The following is a 25,766-nucleotide window of genomic DNA, read 5'->3' as shown; positions in this document are numbered from 1 at the left end:
GATGATGAGTGGGCGAAGCACCGGGGTATCATTCGGGCAAAACGCTGGAAGCGTTCTCCGGAAGCAGAAGCCGGCTTCCGGTTCCGGCTTCCGCAAGCCGGATTGATTGATTCTGGGGTTTTATGTGCCAAAACCAGTTCTGATTATGAGGGCTCCGGATTAATTTCGACCACCTGGGGTTCTCTAACGTGCGCTACAACGCAAGCACACGGGCGTTTTTGTATTTCGCCTCCATTAAAATGCGGCCGCCGCGGCCGGGATTCGATCCCGCGATCTCGTGCTCAGCAGCGCAACGCCTTAGCTGACTAAGCCACCGCGGCGGGTAAGCCGGAGCTTGGCGTACATATACTATGCATATACATATATATGTATATATGCATAAACATACATAGCGGTCTCCATGCCAACCAAAGCTACGGACTACGAGGGACAAGGCTCGGCCCTAGGGTGCTTCGCCCCTAAAACCAGCGTACGGTGACCGGTGCAGCTACCAAAGTCCATTCGACACGACGACAATGGACAAAGAGCGACCCTAGAAGACGGTTGTTCCTCCAGTGCCGGGCGGTCTCATAGAATTCGATGTCGACGGCTACGTTACCCGAGAGTGGCTTACTACTACTACTGGTGTTTATTATACATAAGGAAAGACGCTTAATTCTGCAGCCCATCAGGGAGCACGCGCTTGGCAGCGTTTTCCACAATGAAGACTGACTAGATGGGCCTGTTCACCTCCCTATCATGCTGTTGTCAGCCGCTCGGGCAACAACTTCGGAGGGCGCACGAAGATACTGGTGATCGTCAAACACGCACACAAACGCGCAACCAAACGAGTGATCACCTACGCCACTTGTAAGCTATGCGTGGCAGTCATGTTAAGTCGAAAAAAGACAACGAAAAAAAAAACCGTTGTTGAGGCTTTGGCTGCAGTTGGAGTGACTTGAACGCGAGAAAACTATATTTCAACCAATACAACCGGCAAGTACGCTCACGTGAACCTTCGGCACTGCTTCGGGTCACCTTGAAGGCTAAAAAAATAATAACAAATACATAAAACCACCCTAACACCAAGAGTGCGCTTTGGGTAAAAAAATAATAAAAAAAGAACCAATACAAGAGACGCAAAAAAAACGTAGGGTGGCTATCATGGTTCATTACTGCAAAAGTTTACAAGAAAATGCAGTGATACCGCTATTTCCGTGAATGGCATTGTATGCGAATAACCATCATCAACGCACGGCGATCGTTTCAAACATGTAGCTCCCATCGGCATGACATAGGTATAAATATTATTGTGGCGTAATGGATAGAGCATCGTGGTGATGGGCTGGGTGACAAAGATTTGATTCCTGCATTTGCACAAAATTTAAACTTTGTTTTTTACAGCGAAGCTGTTAATGGCTAGGTGCCCCCCCCCCCCCCCCCCCCGGGTCATGTCCGCGTGTAGAAAACACTATTATCATCAGGCCTTATTCCTTCGTTGTAATACCCCATTGTGCTACTCGGAGCCGGCACCGAAGCCTCTTTCCCGAGTACGTAGCGAAGTGGTCGGTTTACCATTGTGCTCCAAAAGTGTCACAGCCCATGATGGATGACCCATTGTGTTCCGCTTCACCGTCGTCCTCTGCGGTGTCGTGTGCGATAGACACAGCGCACCCCATTGTTCGGCGTAGCCGTCACACTCACTCGCGTCCGATAGAAAGAGTCACATCCCGTGATGGACGGCCCATGTAGCGCTTCACCGTCCGCCTCTCCCATATCGTCCGCGAGAGACGCAGCGCACCCCACTGTTCGGCCTCGCCGTCACCCTCACTTGCGTGCGACAGAAAGAGTCGCCCATTGTGTTCGTCACCGTCTCGCCCCTAAAAACAGTGTCGACAACGGCGTTTAGGCGTTCCCTGACGTGGAGATGGCGCTAGCGCTCTTATCAGTTGCCCTTTCGACTCACGGTGGCCCGGCCGCATGCCGTTCGTTCAGAGGAACAACGCAAGGTGCGACAGCGTGTCCAGAAGCGCGAATGGGCGCCCATACGCCGCGAAAGAGTGTACGCAGGAGAACTTACATAGGTCGATTGGTTCGGAAATCCTAGTCGAACAAGAGGTCTTTGACCGAATACGCCGCGAACGAAAGCATAGCCGGCAGTGTGATTGGCGCCGGCGGACCAACGCCACGGGCGACTATCGGCCCAAAAAGGCAAGCGCAAGCGCGAGGGCCATCTACGTCAGGATGGCACACCGTTAGAACAGTTCCCGGTGCGACGGCGAGATTCCTAAGGGAGTTCATCGAGAACCCGTTCGGCGCGGCATGGGCGGTGCGCGACCAACTCGGGTGGGCCTGCGACTTGTCTACGATCGGCGGCGTGACGAACGAGAACCAACAAGGAACGGCCGCGGGAGCGTTGCGGCCGTGTCTCGCTTCCTCCGCTGACGCCTAAAAAGAGCCGGAGTGTGGGACGTGCCGGGACGTGAAATAGCTCATTATACGCACAAATATTTTGCCTTTTGATCTAAAAATTTTAATACGGGTTAAATTTTCTTTCAAGTGCGAAAACAAAATTTTGAAATCCGCAACCAATCTCGCCGGTAGGCATTCCACAACTGTTTCTTCACGGCAGAACACGTATTCGCCGCTGTCAATTTTTCTGGCACACATACGCACTGTGGCTGTTTGCCAAGCGGACGCGTGCCGTGTCATTTGACATCAGCATAAATGCATCGTATCAGGCATGTGTTCACGATTTCTAATTTCGAGGCACTGGGTGGTCAAGTATTCAAACATGGCGTAGATGTGAGATTTTTCCGTGGTAGATAAATTGGCCACATTCTGTCCTGCACAGAAGCAGAATATTCACACGGTCATTGCTTCTCTGATGTTTCACACCAGAATGAAAAGCGCGTTTGAGCAGGCCCACGAACACTCGCAGTAGACTACAGCCTGCAAATTGGTAATTTCTTGACATTTTACAGCGAATCTGTTACGGGCTAGGTTCCCCAGGGCGTGTCCGCGTGAAAAAAAAAAAACTATCATCATCAGCACTTTCTTCGGCTCCGTGTGCGTGGCGCTTTCCACAAATGTCAAAACGGGTGATGGATGGCCCATTGTTATACCCCTCGCCACCAACGATGCCTCTTTCACAAGTGCCGCGATACTCGGCGGCGGCTCATCCCACCAATCGTTGTGCCCCTTTGTCTCCTGACGTAAAGATCGCGCTAGCGCTGTTATCAGCAGTTGCCCTTTGGACTCGCTCGTTTAACCACATCTTGTAGGATGCTGATATATATTGAAAGGAGAATGGTCGGATTATGTATGACGTGGGTTTAGTTCCACCGAACACCAGAGAAATGTCCCAGGTCTTTCTCTTTGAAGAAAGGCACATAGCCAGCGGCAGATATCCAATAACGTAAGTTGGTGCGAAGAGGTTTGTCGAAGAGCGCACATAACGAGTGGCACATTCCCAGTGACCCAAGATGACGTCAAAGAGGTTCTTTCAAAAGCGGCACATGCCCAGTTGTGCATTCTTGCTAATTACTGATTTGTCATCAGTGAGGTTTAATTAACAGCGACACATACCCAGTGGCCCTTATCCAGTGACTTAAGTTGTTCCGGCGGTTGCTTTTGAATCCTCTTAACTCAGCACAGCCACCCAATGCGCTATCCATTAGACCACGGACTAGCCAGCGACCTAAGTGGGCGGGAAAACAGCTAAGGCCCGATGACACTAGGCCGACACGACACCGACTTTGGTCCGCCGACTGCTGGTGACAGGGTTGTCCGTCCTGTCAGCGCCCCTGTCGTACGGCACCGACTCGGAAAGTCTGTAGACGCATCGCTGACGGACATGTCGGCAGAGAGTCGGGCACCCGGCGGCAGCACTTGCCTCCCACAGCCGCGGCAGATGCTCTGTGGATGGTCTGTGGATGGACAAGAGGTGCCCAGAGACAAGTCCTGAAATTTCTATTGGGCCCTCTTTCGAGATGTGAACCCCCACAACAGTCGAGAACCAGGCCAGAGAACGTCTCTACCCATTGGAAAAGCGGTGGGTTCCCGGCGGCAGCGGGATTTGAACTCAGTACCTCCCGCAAACGAGGCGGATGCTCTACCGCTAGGCCCGTTGGCCACCGCGTTTTCCATGCTGTAAGCTGCTGTCGCCAACAGTCGGCAGGCCAAAATCGGTGTCGTGTCGGCCTAGTATGAATGAGCCTCTACGACACGATCATGCACGACTGAACATGGTGGCGACGTCGAGAATAAAGCCGGCTGCTTCAGATCTATCAAATCGTCGTCCTGCACTGTTTCCTACTTATGCTTCCAGCAGTTACCTGTATTTGTTTTCGATTTCAGTAATGATGGTTCGACAACGAACTGTTAGGAATAACTGGGCGCTGTTTACGAGATCCATTCTTGTTTTCTTGGCCCATTAGGCCTAACAAAAGCAGCCATATAAGCTGGGCATAGACTATGAGATTATATGCGGTGCCAGATCTCAGAGGCTATAGACTAATAGTGCTTCCTTGTTTTTTATAGTAACCTTTAATTTTATCATGAAGATGAGAGAGGCCGGGAGTAAAATTTGAGACGCAGGTTGGCTAGCTCCGGCTTCCCGGAAATACACTTTTACGATTGCACAGCATATTGAACTGCACATAATGAAGATCAAAAAGTGACATATAATCCAAACGGGACAGAAACAGCATTATGAACAGCATTGAACAGAAAGAAACAGCATTATCAACAGCATTGCAAAGCATTTTCATTAGAAAGAAACATTAAATGGAACGCACTAAAACAGCTTATAATCCGTCAAAAAAGAACAAAAAAACAAAGCACTTATAACTACAAAATGCAGGGTTTAACTTGCACAGCTAAGAACTTGCACGACTTAAGAAGAAATTTCTACGATAGCGGTGTAGCATGTCTTACGAACATCATTATGTCTATCTGCGCGGCTCGAGCTGACGCAGGTGAGCGTTGGAACGCGCTGTTGCGGCTGATTGGCCAGAGGCCGCAACTGATAGCCGAGGATGGCGCGTGCTTATATCTTTGTTGCGTGCTCTGATTTGTCATCTCAAAATGCATTGAGCTGTTTCAGCGCATAATTGTATTGAGCGTGTGTTGCTGTGGCCGCTAGTAACATTAATGCTGTGCGGCGAACTTTGCCTGTCTTATAGGCTGTGCTTCTGTATGCCCGAAGTATGCCCGCAGATTTTCATACTCATCATGACACTCTATTGCGTGGTAACAAACACAAGTGCAATACCCCTCCCTGACAACCGTCAAGTGTGTCTGGAGAACAATTCTATCGTATTTTTTTTTTAGTTCGAGCTTTCTCTTGGTCAAAGGGCTGCGGATGATTATTTTTTACAACGCTTTGAGGCTGTAATTCTCCATGCGAGATGAAACAATGAAAAAACGCCTAAACGTTTCTAATTATCAAAACTTCTTGACCTTGAACAATTCCCTGTCGTATTCTGTGCTGTTAGCCTCAGCCTTCTAATTTATAGTCCGTAGTTTTAATTCAGCACAAAGTTTAAGCGACTTAGTGTCTGTGCCCACGGTGTTGCTCATTCTGTGGCCTACGGCATGAATCAACGTGTGCATACGATGGATAGAAATCCTGTCTATGATATGAAGCCGGACGTCAATACGATGCGAAAATTAATGATGCATAAAATCACTTACCAGCATAGTGATGCTGTGAAATAAAATATATCGCATGAACGAAGCGAATAATTGTCGCATGCGGCCAAAAACACGCACGCACGCACACACTCACACACAAACACACACATCCACACACACACATTTAGGTTTATAACAACAATGACGCGTATAACTGGAGACACTTCGTTTTTGGTAAACACGAGTGCCACAAAACGCTCATAAACACGTCACTACATTCTTGTTTGGCATGCATAAAGTCAGTACAGGCAACAGCCCATGTTAAAAGCAGACGGCAAAAAAAGGGAAAAAAAAGCGACAGCAGACGACAGCCACCGTCTTCTTATGATTGGCCGGAGATGCTTATTTTAAACCCGAGTCTAACATCAGTCCTGGGCGAAATGACGTCACTCAGGTCTTTCAGTCGTTTCGTGCGATCTTCATTCTAATAGTTTCCTGCTCACACTTACTCTCGCCTAAGAAACCCTTCATAGGCGTTTGTAAATCCAGCGCATAAATTTTAGTCCAGCCGGCAGCAGTCTTAAGGGGCTCCACTACTACTTCGAAGAAGTCAGGTCAACATGACAGCATAAAAAAGTCGGCCACCGTGGCCTGGTATCGCGATGTAAACAATGCGAAGCGTGCCTGACGCTAAGCGCGGTCACTAAAACGCGCCGTATCAGCAAGATCAGCATTTACGTCGCTCGAATTATGCTGCCTTGTGCGCATGCACTCCCGGCGGCCCCCAGTTCGATGACTTAATTCAGTGCGTTTGAACAAAACTACGAGATTGGTATGTAATTAGCGCTGAAAGTGCATATCATATGGATCGTACTGAAGTATTGAACGAACTTAACATCAAGGCCGTGGTGCTTGAGGCCTACGGCTGACAACTCAATAATTATTTCATTTATGTGTAACTTCCATATTTGCCTTCAGCTACAGCGCACGTATCCGAAACTGCTCAGGTTTCGACTCTGCGTCAGCGATGCTTCTGGTTTCACGTGTTTTAATTAGCCGCAGGAAAAGTGGAAAAATACTTATCGAGAAAATGGTCAGGCAAGGGGACACAATCTCTCCAGTTATATTAATTGCAAGCTTAGAAGTATTCAAGCTATCAGACTGGAGAGCATCAATGGCGATGATCAACGGCGAATATGTCAACAACCTTCAGCTTGCCGATGATACTGTCCTGTCCAGTAACGCTGGGGACACATTGCAACAATTCAATTGATTGAGGACTTTCATCAAGAAAGTTTAAGAGTAGGTTAACAAAGGGAATGTTGAATAACCTGCCAAGCGAACAAGAATACATGATCGGCAGTGAGACTTTAGAGTAATACAGGAGTAAGACTATATTAATAAATTACTCACAGGGAACCTTGACCATGAGACGGAAATTTACATAAGAATGAAAATTAGCATACGGCCGGTATGGAGTGCATAAAACGGCCGGTACTTTCAAATCGTGACCGGGAGCTCACCACTGTCGTTGAAAAGAAAAGCGTACAATCATTCAATTCTTATGGGGCCGAAACTTCGAGGTTAACAATGAAGCGTGAGAATAATTTAAGGAGCGCTCAAAAAAGCTATGGAACCAAAAATGTTATGTCTATATAACGCTAAGAGAGAGAGCGGTGTGTTTCAGAGAGCGAACGGGGGTAGTAGTAGTTGAAATGAAGCTGAAAAATAGGAGCTTGCCAGGAGTGGAAGGGAGGAGGAATAGGCGGAAAGACAGGGTAGCTTAGCAAGTTCTCAGACCGGCTGGCTACCTTGTGCTGCGGAAAGGTGGTATGGTGAATAACATTTAACAGGAAAGAGATATTACAAAAAAGGAAAGAAGAGCAAAAAAAAAGGGGGGGGGGGAGGGGAGGAAAGGCGCATACGGCACTGCTTAAGGTCTGTCTCTAAAGGCATGTTCACAACGAAGGCGGAGCGGGCAAGCGGACAGGCGGATCCGGCCAACCGGCTACGGATTTTCCGCTTTGCGGAAAATACGCGGCCGGATCGCGCGCGCACCGATTTTTTCCACGCGGAAAGTTGACCGCTTTGGCAGCAGCCAAACAGAACCCGAGACGGCGGAAGCGCTGGTGAATAAATGTAAACATCCGACCGAGACAATGCAAATGGCGTCCACCATGTCTGAACCGGCTGTGTTCTCTGTGGAACTGCTGCTGGACAGAATAAATAAGTACACGGTCTTGTACGATAAATGTAACCCACGCTAAGAGGAAACAGACTATAAGAAAAGGCTATTGAAGAAGATTGTGCAGGATTTGGGTGTGAGTGGTAAGTGCGAGTTGGCGGCACGTCCGTGAAATTGCGAGATGCTGCGCCTCCCCGGCGACGCAGACAGCCAGAAAACCCGGCCGGCCTGAACAGCCGCGCGCGCTCTCCGGCTCACCGCTTTGAAAATCCGCTTGGCCGTTGGCCGCTCCGCTTTCGGTGTGAACGTAGCTTAAGACCAGTTCTCCGCAAGAAGCGCAACGAACGCTTTCAAAGCCTTCTGTGCTGAGGACTGTCTCCGCCAGTGTCCCAGGACCCTTTCCTCTGACAAAGGGCGTTTGTAAATTCTATCTAACACTCTTCAAAGTTCTTTCCTGGGCGCACGGAAGCAGGGACACTCAGAGAGAAGGTGTGATTGTTTCTTCGCAGGTTCAGTTGCAGGCTGCTTAATTTTATAGGGCAGATAATTGGTCATCTATTATAAATACAGAGTTGGTGCTAGGGGAAAGTAAGCGCAGTCGAGGAGGGCGGAATATTAGGTGGGGCGATGAACTCAGGAAATTTGTAGGCATAACTTGAAATCAGCTAGTGCAGGTCAGGGGTAATTAGCGATCACGGGGATAGGCCTTCGTCCTGCAGTAAACATAAAAGTACACTGATTACATTTTAGAACATCCAATATTGGTGCGCAATTTGAACGGACTGTGGCTCTTGACCCGCATTAAGATTCGTACTGCGAGGCCGCATTCGCATGTTTACAGAAGGGCGTCGGGCGCCGCTTAGATACCACTTACATGGCATCGTACTATATGTGCAGTGACTGCTCTGAACAATGTGTGTCAGTGTCGCAAGATCGATTAGTTGAACCTATTTGATCCGAAACCAGCTAGAATGTTACAGTGCTATGTGCTTCGTGTACGGTGCAGTGCAGTATTCTGACATGCACTTGACCGTGTGTTATTATGAGGCTGGCAAACTTATGGCAACGTAGGCGATGAGCAACGTGGTGATGTTGACTGATTAGCCTTGACTTCTATAGGGTGCCGCTTCGGCTATGGCAGACAGTGTATATGAGGGCTCCAGGCGGTGACATCGCCAACCTGTGATTTATTACCGGTGTCCAAAATTGATGTGTACGCCCCTTTGTGCATTTCGCCTCTGTGCGAATGCAGTCGCCTGTACCTGCAAGAACAAACTCTTGACCTGGTGCGAATCATCTTTCTTTATCAGCTGAGGAGAAGCTAAGAAGAAGCGATGAACGCTGATGCGATGTCAACGTGTGATGGGCAGCGAAACTTGCAGATGTGGAAGTTACGCCGTACAGTTTTATGTCATAATTCGGGAATATTGATAGTCACGGCTTCTTTGTGCATTTCTTTTTTAGGGCTGCTTTAATAGCTCTCCGTGCCCTCAGCAGTGATCCTATGCGAAGGTAAAGCGTTTAGTCGTGGGTTGGCGCTTGACGACATCGTCGACGGTGCGGCTGGCGAGGGAGGTGAAATTGAGCCTATGCGCGATATTAAAACCGTACCTGCAACCGTGTGCCGCGCGATCACATACCGTTCTGGTGAAATTACGGGTGCAGTGCTTCTTCCTTGGAGGCCATACGAACTATATGGCCTCCGCAATTAATATCAAAATAAAAACATTTAGTAGCTTTTCAATATGGTGGTGGTGGTGAGGTTGTTACACAGGCGGGATCACATAGCCTGGCAGACCTGGCAAGCAGTAGCTAACCCTCAGCGTCTCTTTCTGCACCAAATAAGTTACCATGAGTCCATCAGTCTAGTCTCGCAGGAATGTGAGCAGAATGCGTAACACTTTCACTGCAATTCTTTTGACGGCGGTGCGGTGAACGGTGCCGTGTCGGGCCAGCGCCGTTGCGCTTGTCGGCGCTGTAACAGACGCCCGGAAAAGGAAGCTGTCGAATTGGGATGTGCAGTGATTTTCTGTAAGAATATAGCCTCGACTACATATGTATGATGTGTGATCATGCTATCAGCTGAGCGCGGTTCTTTCATTTCTTGTCGTTTAATCCGAGCGTGGTTTCCTCGTCGCTCGACTTCGGCTGTACCATTATCTCAGCGTAAGAACTTTTTGGCTAAGAAATTGCGTACGAACATCGCAGCTTAGTGAATTCCGCCCAAGTATACGTGCACGAACACCTTGGCCGCAGGTAGGTTCTCCGCTGAACAATATCGGTACCGACTCTAGTTCGAACCTGCTTTCAAGGGCCACGATCTTGCATTTCAACTCCGGAAGTATGTTTCAATTAATTTTCAGCACGAATGAGCATATATAAAAGCGCAGCTGCTGCTGCTGCAATCGCGTTGTCGGTGCGATGCTGCAACTCTGCGGCCGATTTCACAAAGGATGGCCGAACGACAGTCCGCAGACAGGTTTTGTCGATGTCGGCGTCACAAATCCTCACACACTTCGACGACTCACTGTCGTCAGCCGTGTCGGGGACGTTGTCAGCGGCGCTGCCTGACAGGCACACGCGCACACACGCACAGAGAGAGAGACAGACCCTGGAAAGTGTGGCAAGTACCCTAAGGAAGCTAATCGCATTAAAAGGACAGAGCCGCATAGTGTGACTGGATGTTCCGTCACGACTGTATGCCAAATTACAAGAAAGTAATTTTAACCAGAACGTAATAAATGCAGCCCCTCAGCTCAATAGAAGTAGGTCAGTTTCATTCTATACTTAAAATTGGAATCTGCTCTATGGGCCATGTGTTAAAAAGTCGTTACAGTGGCTTGACCACATTCCAATTGCAGAGTTCAGGATAGCCTACCCAGTTATGTGCGGACTACCGCAATCGATGACCAGGTTTGTAAAAGGAAGTATTTAACACACACAAAAAAATGTTTTCCCTATGCCATTACAAATAAATCCTATTTCAGTATTAACGTTCCAGAGAAATATCGTAAAGCTATTTCGGTCTTCTTACGCAGGAAGTCAAAGAGAATGCTGCCGAACCGCCCCAGGCCCACTTCCACGGCAAGACCACAGTCGTGCTCGTCTTTGTCGTGACGCTGTTGCTTATCATCGTGGGGATGCTAGTGCAGTACTTGGTGTCGTGGGATCCAGCTCCGAAGTACATCAGTATTTGCCGCACCGAGGATTGCGCTGCCTTCGGCCGTGAACTGAAGGCGGCCATTGACCCGGCGATAGATCCGTGCCACGACTTCCACGGCTTCGTTTGCGGCGGTTGAAAGGACTCGGGGCACCGGCTGACGACCGAAGCTCGCATGATTGTCGATGCGTACGACATGGCGATCACGGAGGTCAAATCCGACTTGCGTCGGGCCAGCAAGGTGACGCAGTTCTTTAGGAGCTGTATGAGAGCCAAAACGGACAAGAAGGAGAATCTGCGAATGTTTGCCGAATTCAGGAGACACCTGGGCCTCTCGTGGCCTGAGAGTACGCCAGGGAGTATGCATCCTCTCGAGGTCATGGTCAACCTAGCGCTTAACTGGCAGATGAACTTCCTCTTCGACATGAGCGCCGTCGACGTGCGCCAGTCCCCCGCACTGCTCGTCATCCGCGGTCGCTTTGACTTCGGCTGGGAACATAGCGAGCCCGATCCGCTGAAGCTCGAGAACTACGAGACTTATGTTAACAATCACTACGATGTCCTCGGCGTCAACGGTTCCGAAATCGGTATTAAAGCTGCGGAGCTCCTCACCATCGAGCAGTCCATTGTTGGCGCGAAGCTCTCGTTTCTGTACGATGCTCCACAACAGGATTGGTTCGAGCTGCGCGCCCTAGATGAAAAGACGCCGTCGCTGCCGGCGGGCATCTGGTTAAATGTTCTGAGAAAGCATGACAGACAGTTCCACTGGAGGAACAATGACACCGTGATCACCGAGGACGTCAAGATATTTCAAAGCATAGACAAGCTGTCGAAGACATACGGCGAGGACAAACTCATCACCGGGCTCTCGTGGATATTCATACAGACGCACCTCTGGGCTGTCAACGGGGAGCCGTCTTTGAGATTCAACGGCACGCGAGCCGACTTGCAAACATTCTGGGAGCGCGGCTGCATGGCTTACGTGGAATCTCGTCTGGGACTGCTAACTTTGTCGAAGGCGATAAATGAGCATTACGGCAAGAGCGAAAATCGTCTCGCTATCTATAGTTTCCTGCGCAGAATCAATGAAAACGCAAAGCGCTTAGTGAACAACCTGACCTGGATGGATGAATCGAGCAAGCGATTCGCCTTCCATAAGCTGGACAATATGACCCGCGTTATACTGCCCAGTGATAGCTACTTCGACAAGACTAAATTCAAAGAACTCTACACCGTCTTCCCCAAATTGGACAGCAAGGTGTTTATGACGAACCTCATCAACACGTCAGAGATCTACCGCCAGCTCCGCAACCACGAGCATTACGCGGATGTGTACAGCTTTCGTGTCTTTCCCCGGTTTGGACGCGAGTTCTACTTGCATTTAACTAACACGATGACACTGGCCATGGGAGTGCTCAATCTGCCATTGTTCTACAACAATGCGACGCTGGCCATAAGATATGGTGGAATGCTGTCTTTCGCGGCGCGTCAAATGGCTAAGTCCTTAGACGAGGTCGGTGTAACGGTGAACGACGCGGGCCATCGCGGACTCTGGCTTTCACCAACGGCAGCGGCCGTGCACGCACAAAAGGCCCGCTGCGATGTGGGCGCCAGTTCGAACACTAGCCGGTGGCGCCAGTTGCACCTGTTTCCTGTCGTTGCCGGAATGGAAATAGCCTTTGAAAGCTATGCAGCGGCCGTGGCGGTTGACTACTTAGGGGTGGATGACTACAGAATTGTCCACCTTGAATCATTCTCGGACGAACAGGTCTTCTTCCTCGCTTACTGCTATGGGCTCTGCGCTCATCGACCGCAGACCATGGGTGACGAGTGCAATGTCCCAGCCAAGAACTCGCCCCATTTCGCAGCGGCATACCGTTGTCCGCTGGGCTCGCCTATGAATCCACCAAACAAATGCACTTTTTTTACTTGTGTACACGACGTTCCTACTATTCGTTCCAACAGAGAACGGCTGTGATTCGACCTGCGCAATTGTTTTCTCGTTTTCTTTAAATATGAATATTACGGATTTAGGCACAGTGTCATCACTGAAATCATTTGCCTTATCCTGTGTCCATTATTGAGTTAGTTTTTAATTTGTGATTCCTTGTTACTAATGCGCAGAAATACTACGTTTTAACGACAGAAATATCAGCAAGCTAGAAAGGTTTAAAGCTATTGAAGGGCGCCCGTGCGAACGCACACACACAACAAAAAACGGCGTTTGTGGTGTACTTTCTGTCCGCGTTTGTGCGCCTGCCTTTCAGTATCATGCATGAAACATTGTTTCAGGAGTATGAGATCGGTAGGAGGTTTGTAATAATGTTGCTTTGTTGCATTTTCCCAATATTGATTACACAACTAAAACTGCATGTTATGTTTGTGTAAATAAATGTTTGAGTTTTTAACAGCGAGGCTTTGTCATTCGTAGCTATGGCTCTCAGTGGACGCCAGTTCTCGATTGATCCCCTTGCTTTTAGATTTCATTATAGGCATGCATTTCTTTGTATTGCTTACGATGCAGTAGACATGCTGCTAGCTCCTTTTTTCATGAGCGCACGACTTGACGTGCGCGCATGAAATAAGCTGTGAAACCATAGTAGCACCATTCCACCGATAATGACTACGAATCATCGGCTAAACTTTTTCGCGGGAAAACTTTTGCAGCATATCAGACTGCCGCGGGCACGTGTGTAGAAAGTGTATGGCCAGCGAGTATCTATCTAGCCTGATGAGTAATCTTCACAGCAATGCCCTCTAATGGGTTCGTGGTGGCTTAGTATAGCACATAGAGTGGATAGAGCGGCTTTTCACGTAGAATGGTAGAGGCTTGGGTGTCCTCCACAGAAAGGACATTTGTCGAGGGTATTATCCACCTCAGAAATTGCCTCTGCCAAAAACACTGAAACGCAGAGAACCCGTTGCATGACTACTTACTGCTAGCACCGGAATGCACTGAGACCATATTATTTCCCGCGCTTCTTTATCATCGTTCATGCCAAATCTCTGCAATATGCAGATTTCTTTGTCATGTGGAACCAAGCGGACATGCGCAATGACCGCCACTTCCTTGAGCCGATTGTGCTTGGTGTTCTTGCACATAGTTCACTTCGCACGCCTTATCTTGTCATACCTACCTAAACTATCTCTATTTATCTTATCGCATCGAATGGCCATCGCTTTACAGGGCTCTGCTGGGCAGACGAGAGGCCGTGTTTTACAGCGGAGCCGTATATGTCTAACCTCCTATATATATTTCAATGTTCGTTTCTAAAGACTCCCCCGCCCTCTATGAGGAGGCAAAGCAAACCTGTAAGACATGTGCTGGCGCCTGGCGTAGCAAGCAGAAAGCTAGAAAGCGGGCGGCGAGTAGCAGCGAAGATCGTGCCCCAGAGGCTGCCCGTAAGCGGTGGTCTCTACAGGAAGACGCTTGCCCCAAAGCGGAGATTGCGGCGAAGCGACGCATGTACTAGAGATGGGCAAAACGGCTCACTTCAGTGAGCGGCTCGGAACGGCTCAGCTCACTGAAATGAACCGGTTGATTTGAACGGCTGACCGGTTCACTTAAACGTGTAACCTGTGTTATGCATATTCTGTAGTTATGTGGCTTTGAAAAAAAAACGATATATGCATAATTTAATAATCGTGTTATCGGTATTTTCGCTATGTTTAGAGAATATTTTTACATATATTAAAAGCGTTAATTTTTAGTTGTAACGAAGCTTTCTTTTGTGATATTGGGGATAAAATGCTTATGATACTGTGACAGGAAGAATGCGACGTCCTTTTTTTCAGAAAAAAAATATGTAACTTCATCGTCATTACAGAAGCTTGTCCGTTTTCGTGGTACTTTAAAATCAACTTTTGTCAAACTAAGAACACAAAATGATTGTACATTATGTATCAACTTTATTCATTTATTCACATACGTACGTTCGCTATAATATGAGTAAGCTGTAACGCCATGCAAAATGAATGTAGAAATCATTTCTTGACGTACAATACAAAAATCATACGAAAGATACACAAAACTGCCGCACGTACATTTCGTTTTTTTTTTCTCTTGAGTGCACGCGCGATACTGGCGATCATGCCATCATACAAGAGGACAAAAAAAAATAAAATAAATAAATGAAGTTCTATTACAACACAACAGATCATTGGCCTTGTTTTATTGACGTGCTAATTATACACGCTCAGAAAATGCACTGAAGTGGATGTCATGGGCGATATTTTCATGACTACCCTAATTAGCACAAATGAAGACCAGGACGTAAACTGCAGGTTCACCTCTTGTCGTTAAAGGGCCCCTGAACCACCCAGAGGTCGAAATTTAGTTGTGGTGTTGCAGTTGTGCACGAGTCTACAACGAACACGTAGCCACGAGAATTTTTCGAAATGGTGCCGTAATAGCGGAGTTACACGCGTTTGATGATCGAAAAACGGCCCTCGCTCGTTTAGCTCTTTCCTTCGCTACTCTCCTCATCGGCTGGTCTCCCCTCCTCGCCGAGTGCTTCTCGAAAGGTCACCTGACATACGTCATCGCCAACGCGCTTCTCAAAACACTGCATACTTCCGGTCACGTCCACGCTAGCGGCACATATACCGATGGCGAACTGACCGCCAGTGCCGTAGAACGTCTGCCGCGCGAGAGGTGTCCAAAGTAGACGGCAGTTCGGCCGGCGCCCTGCCCGCTGCACCATCAATGGCCCAATCCACGACCTAGGGTGCCTCGATGCCAGCGACGGCGGCGCTGGCATCGAGGCACCATAGAGAAAGAAATTCAACAAGAGGGGACACTCGGCAAAAACTGGCAACAGGAAACACGTCACCATACGTTACGCTATACTTCTGACACCGAACGTTAGCTGCCGCGAGCATCGAAAAAAAAAAGTGAACTTAAGTTAACAGGCACTGATTTATTTTGTTTTAATTCTTTGCCGCGAAAACTAAAACGTTTTGCGTATAAATGAACTTAAGCTTTGCGACTTATTTTCCTTGCCTTACCTAGCCACAGGTCAATGACGCGCCAGATACATGCGTCATCCGCCAGACGCTCCCCTGAAGCCAGCGAGGATGGCTGCGCGCGCGTTTGAGCCCTCGCGCGCGGCGACCTGCCTGTCTCCTTCTTTTTTAGATGTAACCTGGGGCGCGATCTTGTACGCGTTCCAAAATGGAACGGAGGCGTTCCGTTCCATCGAGCCGCACACGATTGGTCAATTTGAACGTCGCGGTTTTAAATTAACAATCGTGTGCGGACCTGGTTATTGGGCTCTCGGCGTATTCTTTCGTTCCTTCTGTACTGGGACAAGACACCACTGCACTATTGTACTACGGCAAGGTGAGAAATCTTGTTTCACAGTCTACGACTGCAATTAGGCTTACGGCACGGGACCGAGACTTAAGACGCAGTTAGCGAAAAACAGCTCGGCCATCCTGGCGCAGTTAATTTGAGTTAATGAATCGTGCTGAGACATGTTTCCGACGCTTCCTATGGGACTATATATATTGTAACTTATTTCGGTTTTTGAGCCACACTGGCCGCACAGGGCGCCGTGTCGCAGTTAGCGAGAACTCAGCCGTGGTGTGTAGTCTAGTGCATCTTGCTAGGAGAAGTTTGTGCCGCTTTCTCTGACGCCAGATATTACTGAAAAGTAATTTCGTTACTTTCTGGGATACTTTTGAGGCCCGCTGGCCGCACAGCGCGCTGTGACGCAGTTAGCGATAAGCAGCTCGGCCGTGGTGATAAAGTTAGTTTGGCGTGTAATGAATCTTAGAGGGACAATATTTCCGCATTGCACAAAAGGTCTTGCGTCTACTTTGTGAAATTGCACGTGGCACAGATTCGATGGGACTTTACGAGATCGTTCGCAATCATTTTTACTAAATAATAAACCGATCCTGCACGAAGAGCAAAAAAAAAATGTCACAGTTTCGCCCTAAGGGCGAAGCAATGAATGCGATAGCAACACACCAATGTCATACGAAGTAAGGTGAGCGGCTTTGGTAGCAATATGAATTGTAGTAAACATGAGCTGATTAAGTAAGCAGGTGTGCTGCGGCGTAAGTAGATCGACATGAAGAGAGACTCGATGACCACGAGAAGGCGCGTGTGAAACGGTGGTGTTGATGAGAAGCGCTTCCCGTGGGCAGCGCGTGCGAAGGGACACACCTGTAGCGCTGCACTGCCGATCCGGGCAGCATTGCATGTGTAGCGTGCGTTGGAAAATGTGGCCCGACTATTACTAACTGCATGAACAAGCGTGGTGTGAGCGCGAGCAAAGATGAATAGATCACACTGAATGACTGCAGACAACGACCGTCAAAAGTCAGGCAGCAAGCGGATACGCCGCAGCGGCGAAGGTACGTGCGGTCTATCGCTTCAACGGAAACTGAGCGGCGAATGCACGGCGCATAAAGGTCAGAGCCGTGTGGAGATAAGAGACGGTGCGGCGAGCGACGAGCGCGGTTGTTGGCAGTGTAAAAGTGCGCCCCCCCCCCCCCCCCCGCTCCCTCCGGCGCTCGCTTCCCGCTTCCTTGCTTGCGCGTGGGAGAGATAAGAGACGGTGCGGTCGAGCGACGAGCGCGGTTATTGGCAGAGTATAAGTGTGTGGCCCCCTCCCAGTCCCTCCGGCGCTGGCTTCCCGCTTCCTTGCTTGCGCGTGGGAGATTGAGTGCGTTCGCTCTCCGTGGTAGCGCGCGTCCCCGCACGCTTCCGCTCGGGCATACGGCGCGCGGTGAAGATTTTATCTATACGGAACCTCACGGCGACGGCGACGCCGACGGCAGAAATCCGGTTGAAGTGTCCATATAATTGCTATCGCAATAAAAAAAGGAGGGGGGGGGCGCAGCCGGCGTGCTAGCTTGCGTTCAAAATACGCGCGCCCAAAACCGAAACCGGAGGTGATGTAAGTGATTGACACCGACCGCTTGGCACGCTGCAGTCAATTCGGCCGCTGGGCCCTATGGTAGTGTCCCCTCTTGTTGAATTCCTTTCTCTATGGAGGCACCCTATCGACGACCGCGACCTGCGCGCTTCCGCCACCGGCAACGAAAACATCAGCTGCAGCCGGGAAACGACGGGCTCGGCTGTGCCCGCATCGCAGCCGACGGCGCCGCTAATATCAGCGTATTTTTCATCCTTTGTGTACAAGTATTGCGAAGAGCGATAACAACGATAAGAACATATTGCGGCTTGTGAGCGTTGATATTTAATTTCAAAGCGTTGTCCGTTTTAGCTTTGAAAGGAACCAGAAGGGAACCAGCCTAGCGACGATATCGGTGCCGTCGAGCGATCAGCGGCGGTGAATCTGCCGCACAAATGAGTCCCGGTCTCATCCTCTCTACGTACGGCAAGGAAATCTCGCCGTTCGCGAGCAAGAACCGCTGTCGAATGGCGGCCTGCGAATAGCAAACGGCGTGCGATGAGTCACCGTGCCAGTAACGTGGACTCAGCGCTTCTCGGTTTCCCGCTGTTGCTGCGGTGCCGGCCCGTGTTATGCGAAGCGTACCTCTATAGACCCTCTGTTGCGCGCACATCTGGAAAGGCCAACACTGTCGCAATCTGTTCGCGCAGCTAATCAGACCGCTAAGCACGACTGTGTTGGAACGCGAGCGATTTGGCAGTGGCGTTGCGGGCTGTAATTACCGATTCGCAAGGGCGCACAAACGAGCAACACGACGAGGAAGAGCACTGCAGAAATCGCGCGTACCTGCTAGCAGACTAACCGGAAATCGTAGGTTCTTGTTCAACCAATGGACATCGTTTCCGCAGTTGACACCACCAGATTCCCCCTGCTGACATCGTGACGACCGCTGGGGATACCGGAAAGGCGAGGGGAGGAGAACGGCATTGTTTTTTGTTTTTATTTTGTGGCGCTCCTGCAGCGCGTAGCGCTGCAGCGTTTGGCATCGTCGATCTTGACGGCATTCTGAACTCGATGCGCGTTTACTTGAAATCTTCAAAAAATATCTGAGGTGGTTTAGGGGCCCTTTAAAGACACGGAAGACCATCTTCGAAGTGTTATTGGACCAGCGCACGATGTGCGATCGGTTTGAGTCGTGAAACATCGTTCGAACAGCAGCAGGCAACGAACGGTGACATCTTTTGCCAATTAAGGCTTCTTTACGAGGCGAGACCCTCTGTGGCATCGGTTGCCACACCATAAGACGCACAAAAAAACCAAGGGGACTGCTGCGCACACCACACACTGCGAGCGAGTACCAGTAGCGCGAATCGGCCCACACTGGCCACCATTCGTCGGTCAGAAATAAAAAAAACATCGAAACCCAGCAGAAGACCCAGCTCTGAACGGTTCGGCACGGCTCAATCAAGGAGAGAGAACCGGCTTCCTCACTCCGAAAGAACCGCGGCTCATTACTGAACCACAGCTCCCACGGTCTTCAAAAGAGCGGCCCGCTCCTGAGCGCTCAGGAGCGAGCCGGGTCTTTTGAAGAGCGAGGGAGCCGAGGCGAAAAGAGCGGCTGGCTCTTGAGCGCTCAGGAGCGAGCCGGATCTTTTGAGCCGCTCTTTTGAAGAGCGAGGGAGCCGTGGTTCAGTGAGCGGCGGTTCTTTCGTTCTTCAGCCGAAGGCGAGGGGGTGAAGGCGACTCTTGCGAGGAAGGGCGGGAGGGCAGTTGCTTTCTTGTACCGCTAATAGATGGCGCGGAAGTCGCACCCAGCAGGAGACCCGGCTCTTACGGAACGCATCGGCACGGCTCTCTTAACGCGAAAGAACCGGCTCCCTTTCTCCAAAAGAACCGCAGCTCATTTTTACGGAACGACCGCTCACTCGCTCTTTAAAAAGAGCCGCTCACAAGATCCGGCTCGCTCCTGAGCGACCCATCTCTAGCATGTACCACGCAAGTAAATTGGACGAGCACAGTGGTGCGTATGAGAAATTTCAGACGGGCTTTCTGGGCAGACATTTCGGACAGACTGCTATTCAAGAACAATTTGATGGTGATTGGTAGCGTTGGAGATGTCGCGAATCGTGAATGTGATGCCGTTTTGGACCGCTACCCCAGCTCCTGACATAGCCAGTTGCTCGGTTTCGCTGCGCTGATGGAGCGCTAGTGGCCGTAGCGCGCATCGTGTCACCATATAGTCACTAACAAGTCATCTGCTGCATTTCCCCGCCTGCGCAAACAACCTAATAGGCAGTTAGTATGTTGCCTGCCTTGGTATGCGTAGGCCGCGTGAAGTGCGTGCTGCCGAATAACAGCTCCACTGGTCGCCCACATTCATCGAGTGGAATGGCTCCGATTTTTTGTCAATCCATATACTGCAGCTTACACTCTTGACACATTTGTTGAGACACTATGAACATATAATGTATGCGTTTAGTCAACATTACCCCCCGCGATGGCTTAGCGGCTATGGTGTTGCGTTGCTAAGCACGTGGTCGCGCAATCACATCCCGGCAGCGGCGGCCGCATTTCGATGGGGGCAAAGAACAAAAAACGCCGGTGTCCCATCCATTGGGAGCACGCTAAAGATCCTGTGGAAGAACAAAATTATTCCGCAGTACGCCTCCCCCCCCCCCCCTCCGCGTGCCTCATAATCAAATCGTGGATTTGACTTGGAAAACCCCAGAATTTACTCATTCATTTACCCAAAGTATCCTGTTTACGCTGGAGCACCAAGTGGGGCAAGCACGTGAAATCTAAACTATAGGTAGGAAAGCGGACAAACGATTATTGAGAAAACACAAAATCGATGCTAATTGAATTTACATCAATAATTTTTCCAGTAAGTAACCAAGTATTGTAATAGTGACGAGCGCGCAACATCCACCAAGGTAAATAGAGCGTTTTTGTGTTTTCGTATATTTGGCAGGCTTCGCGAAGTCTGGGAGACTAAAGTGTTCACTTGCAGGAATGTCAAGCCAAGAGTTCAGATAGTTGGAATTTAGAAAAATTTTTGCGCTTAACAAAAATGGAAAGAGGAGTAGAGACAAAGGGCTATATATTTTCTGTTGTCATTTTGTCTCTACACCTGTTTTATATTACTCGCTGGAACATGTCTTTGTCACTTGTAGGAACTTCGTGCATTCATTCGAGTGTTTAAAAAAATAGATGTGTCATGTCTAAGGCTGACAAGCTCTTTGCATACACTTTTCCACTGCCGCAAATGTGTGATGTCTTCCCAACTGTTGACAAGAACTCTTTCTTATGCGCTTTTTGTACATCGCTGACGTTTTTCTTTGCACGTCGCCTTTCTTCTTATTGCACGCTTGGGCATAAGATCATTTAAATAAGTGTGTTGGAGAGCTGTGTGTTAGGCAGAGTTTACTGCAGAAGAGCAGAGTCATCGACGAGCACAAAACAGCGCTAAACGACAGGACGAAGAGAAGGACACAGACTCTTCATCCTGTCGCTCAGCGCTGTTTTGTGCTCGTATTCATGAGCCAACCAGCCCAAATGTGTACCCTTCCAGATTTTTTCTCTTGTCTGTTGCAGGGTTCAGGTGAACCGCCATTGGCTGGCATATCTGCATAGCCACAAAAGTAGCGGAGGAACTGAAAATGGTGACACCGTAACTACCGTCGACTACTTCCAGTTAACTTTGTACGCTTCCGCCTAACGCACGCGCAATGCAGTCTACAATCAATTAACAGCCAATTAACAATAAATTAACTAGTATAAGTCGGCATTACACCTTTGTTAAATGCCTTTCCTCTCTCTCTCAAATCCACGCCGCAGAGTAGAATGGAGTACCGTGTTCACTGCCGAAGGAGATTTTTGGGCCTCTTTTTCTGTGACAATGTCAACCTGTGCCTGACAGATGCTAGGAGGCCCTCACAAGCTCAACTAACGTTGTCTACGTAAGTGCGTATTTGCTACGTGACTTTGCCACGTTCGTCGCCATTAGCAGCAGCGTCTGTTATTGATACCACATCTTGGGTAAAGAAGGAAGCTACTGCGATTTCGAAACAAAAAAGTCTCAGTTTCGCCCGAAAGGCGGATCGTTGATAGTGATAGCAATGTAATGAACAATTATATGAAGTTAGGCTCGTATTTGTTATCGGTGGTAGAAATTGCATAAGCATTCCCTTACTAAAAAAATTACAAGCATAGGGCCACGCACTCACAGCAAAGCATGAGAAGATGGAACTAGGCATTTTCTTCTAATCCTCTTTCTACTTCTAACGAATCGCTGTTACAAAGTTAGATTAAGAGCGGCAGCATCGGCGTGCTGGTGCCTTGGCTGCCTCTCGCTTCAGTGCGTGTGCGAAACTTGAGTTTACGCGACCTCCAACACACGCTCCCGCATTCTTAAAGGGACACTAAAGAGAAACCGGAAGTTGAGCTTAAATGGTAGATTATCCTTTCACGATCACAGCCATACCATTCTTACTGCAAACAGATGTTTAATAAGCGAGAAAATAGCGAAAAACTGAAGAATTGGTGCTGACGCCCCTTCGAAATTCCCGCACTAACGTTCATGACGTCGGAGATTACAAACGTAGGCCGGTCGCGATTGGTCGAGAGCGAGTTATCGCTGTTAATTAATAAAACGCAAAATGAAATACACCTTAAACGTACATAAACAGCATTTGCCAACTTTTTAAACTATTTCAAGCGAGAAAGTACAAGTTTAGCACAAAATTAAATAAATAAAAAAAAATGCCATGGCGATACATGCGGCCATGATAGTTTCGTAGTTTCGTTTTTGGTCAATGCATCGTCGCGCGCGCCTGTTCCGCTCTACGGTGTTTGGTTGCGTGTTGCGTGGCTCGAAAAACGTTGACTTCGCGGGAAACAGCCAGAAAATGCCTCGTGTGTGTAGTGTTGAGGGCTGTATTAATGGCCCAAGGCGCTTGATCAGGGGCAGCGGCAGTGTTGACTCGATTGTGTCCTTTCATGTGGCGTCGCGCGGAGAGCCCCGGCTCCCCGGCGTTCCCAATGGCTCAGTGCTCTGCCGGTGATAAAACGGCAAAAGAGCCAGAGAAACCGATGGTGTGCTCTCTGCATTTCTCGCCCTCGGATTATGTGTATAATCTTGCCCTCGGAAAGTATCTTGGCGTGCCCCATAGGCCAGTCCTTTGTCGAGCAGCTGTTCTCTCAATGCGGCCTTCATCAAACCCCGTACCGATGCCCCTGCAGCAGCAAACTGGCGGCTCGGTGAGTGCTGAATGTCATTAAATAAAGTCACGAAATAACCATACCGAGTACGTGCACAACTTTCTACGCTTGTTCTGTCGGGAACATCGTCGCCTGGCGGACCGGACGCTTCGCCTTAGTCGACGAAAACGAAGCTCTGCATTCCGCCGGCGCGGCCGGCGGCTCACCGCCATCGCACGCGGAAACACCTACCGCTCGAACACGAAGGATCATTTCGCGCTCCGTTTCACTGAATATCGCTGAAATGCAGTCCTGCTTCCCTGGCGAGCTCTTCGTTGCAAGGTTCAGCAGCAGCAACGGTATCCATCGCGGCGAACGCAAACGCAGCGACCATGCATGCAGCCATGATGCATCCAGCGCCTCGGCCGTTTACGCAAGCGGTGACGTATCATGGCGCATTCTGATTCGACGAGAGCAATGCAATCTGTGACGACACTGCTTCAGCGCCAAATCTGGGGTGAGAGAAATTGAGGAAGAGATAATTGGTCTTTGTTTACGAATTTCTCCGCTAATAACTCATATTTTTGCACCCAACAAAAACCGCATGCATTCCTGAAGGTCCCTCTTTTATTCTAGCTGAACTTCCCGTTTCTCTTTAGTGTCCCTTTAAACACACCTTCATTCAACGCTTCTCGTCAACTCAGCCAAGTCGAGGCGATGAGCCTTCCTTCACTCAAGGCGAAGTTGCGTTTCATGAACACTATACCACGTTTTCTCCGCCAAAGGAACGCCTCGGAAATGCACCCTCGACTCGATTGAAGTTCACTGACTGAGAAAAGCGCCTGACATCGAGGCTATCCTTAGTTGTGCTTAGCCAGAGCCCAATTCTTTAAGAAAGATATGCCCTTTTCTTAATTTTTTTTCTTATCAAACGACAACATAGCCAAATCCAGTATTTTAGCTCCTTAAAGGTGCCACTGCGAGTGTTCGACTGATAAATCAAGCGGAACGTGTTTGAGGTGTGTCAACAACCGTGCCCCAACAATTGAGTGCGCTGGGAGCAAGGCGCATATACCTGAGAAAAATGTGCGGCTACGTTGTCGGCTTCTGTTAGTTTCCACGTGCTAAATTTGTAATCTACGTTGTGGTTATTAACCGTGGCTATTGTCAGTGATGTTGTCCTTATGTCTATTGTGACCGAGCCGGATTGACTTCTAAGGAGAAAACGGATGAAATGACCGATGTGCCACTGTTTTTTTAGCTTCCGGACCGAGTGCTGCTAAGAGTTTCCTGTTTTATAGACTCAACAACAGGACAGAAAATTTGGGTGAACGAGCCATTTTGGCATCGTATCAAATTATGCTGATGCGCTTTTTGTTAAGTCGCCGCCGCGCTGCGCATTAAATGTTTCACATGTGTACAAGCATGACTAGTTCCAGTTAAATTTTTCGCACTAAGGGCAATAGCACCTGAAGCATATTATTCGAGGCTGCATAATCCTGCACGGTTTTTTTTTTTGCGAGTGGCCGCTTGTGGAAGATTCGGCACGGCCATCTGTTTTGGTTCCGCTTCTTTAACAGAAATGCAGATGATACTGCTCGCGCCAGTTTCCAATTGTCATTGGAGCATCACGAAGGGAATCTTTTACTGGAGGAGAAGCAGTTTTCTATATATGAGGCAGAATACATATGCTTGAGTGCTTACCTCTGTTTTTGTTGCTTTTACTTCGTTTTAAAAGCCGCAGTTGTTACTCGGTTTGTTGAAGTTCTAGCACACATGGTCAATGAACATGCAGTGATGTCTGCATTTCGATTGCTTCCTTTCTTTACATACACGCTACGCAATGTTTCTTTCTTCCAAAAGTTCACTAGTAATTTGTTAATTAGCACCATTATTGCTTCTTCGCCTTACATGGCTTCAATGTACTATGTGGCGGCATCTGATATATGTTTCATAAGCTGTATTGTAAAGTTCATGCAACGGACGCATCATTTGGTTGTGCTGTTTTCGTTTCGGTTGATTAGGTACCCTGAACTTACTAAGTGTACGAGCTCCGTGTGTGCATAAAATGTTCGGCATTCTGCTGCAAGATGTGGGCATTGGAAAGACCAGCTGATGAAAAAGAAAACAGCCGCACAGTCAGGCTTGTGGCAGACCTGAAAACATAGATGCAAATAGTGCCTGGCTGTTGCAATTGCCCGTATCACTTCACTGAAAGAATCTAGCTGCTACAGAAGTACTTCCTTAATTTGCATGCCAATTCGGCTGTGATCATAATCTGTTAGGTCTAGCCACATTGACACAATGGTACTTAAAACCAAAAACATGAAAAAGCATTGCAATTATGAAAGAAAAAAATTTATTTCATTTATTATTTAGATCCTTGTTTGAAGAGCATAGTTGTGATTTTAATGTGTTAAGTGATCGCTGACTATATTATGCGATGGTTGAGACGTGAGCATCTTTACCGCCCACAATTTGTAAATCAACCATTTGCTTACATTTGTAGCCAGCACATTAGTACCTTAGCCAGTACATTAGTACATCAGCAGTTACAAATGGTGGTACGTTGAAGTTACGTTAGCATGCCAAAGTGTACAATATTGTTGCGGGGAAGAGAACGATCAAGGTGTATCTAGAGAAGAAGGACGATGACCGTCTCTGTTGCTTGACCACTTGGAGCCACGGTGCTAGGATATGCCCACGGGAATGTTTGCCGAGCCAGTTATAACTTTCTATG

At 48.7% G+C, this 25,766-nt stretch overlaps 1 protein-coding gene and 1 long non-coding RNA gene across 2 annotated transcripts in view; both read left to right on the top strand.

The window, feature by feature from the left end:
* Positions 1-25,766, top strand: part of LOC119459112 (neprilysin-1-like) — a 266,788-nt gene that overhangs the window by 177,894 nt on the left and 63,128 nt on the right. The gene's annotated exons all lie outside the window — the stretch shown is intronic.
* LOC125946941 (uncharacterized) overlaps positions 12,941-25,766 on the top strand; it is a 22,786-nt gene continuing 9,960 nt past the window's right edge. Inside the window, exon 1 of the long non-coding RNA XR_007468008.1 lies at positions 12,941-13,128. This is a non-coding gene — a long non-coding RNA (uncharacterized LOC125946941). The remainder of the gene's footprint in view (positions 13,129-25,766) is intronic.

The sequence above is a fragment of the Dermacentor silvarum genome, chromosome 7, assembly GCF_013339745.2.
Source record: "Dermacentor silvarum isolate Dsil-2018 chromosome 7, BIME_Dsil_1.4, whole genome shotgun sequence".
Lineage (NCBI taxonomy): Eukaryota > Metazoa > Arthropoda > Arachnida > Ixodida > Ixodidae > Dermacentor > Dermacentor silvarum.
This window is presented reverse-complemented; position numbering and strand designations above follow the sequence as displayed.